The following is a 262-nucleotide window of genomic DNA, read 5'->3' on the forward strand; positions in this document are numbered from 1 at the left end:
TTGTTTGAAAGCCCATCTCTACACATCCATGTTCCCCCTCCCACATGTGTTGACACTGACTAATCAGACTGTGTGGCCTTTACAGGATCAGTTTGATTGACATGTATTAAAGGGGTGGAACGGTACACTGAAGTCCCGGTGGACGGGATGGAGTGTTGTAACGAGGTTTGAGTACATACAGCAAATATTTGAAGCCAGGTTACTCTACGAGTGGATACGGGGCATTGAAGGTGATGTGGAAATCCGGATTGATTCAGTGATT

Source organism: Etheostoma cragini, unplaced genomic scaffold (assembly GCF_013103735.1).
Source record: "Etheostoma cragini isolate CJK2018 unplaced genomic scaffold, CSU_Ecrag_1.0 ScbMSFa_540, whole genome shotgun sequence".
Lineage (NCBI taxonomy): Eukaryota > Metazoa > Chordata > Actinopteri > Perciformes > Percidae > Etheostoma > Etheostoma cragini.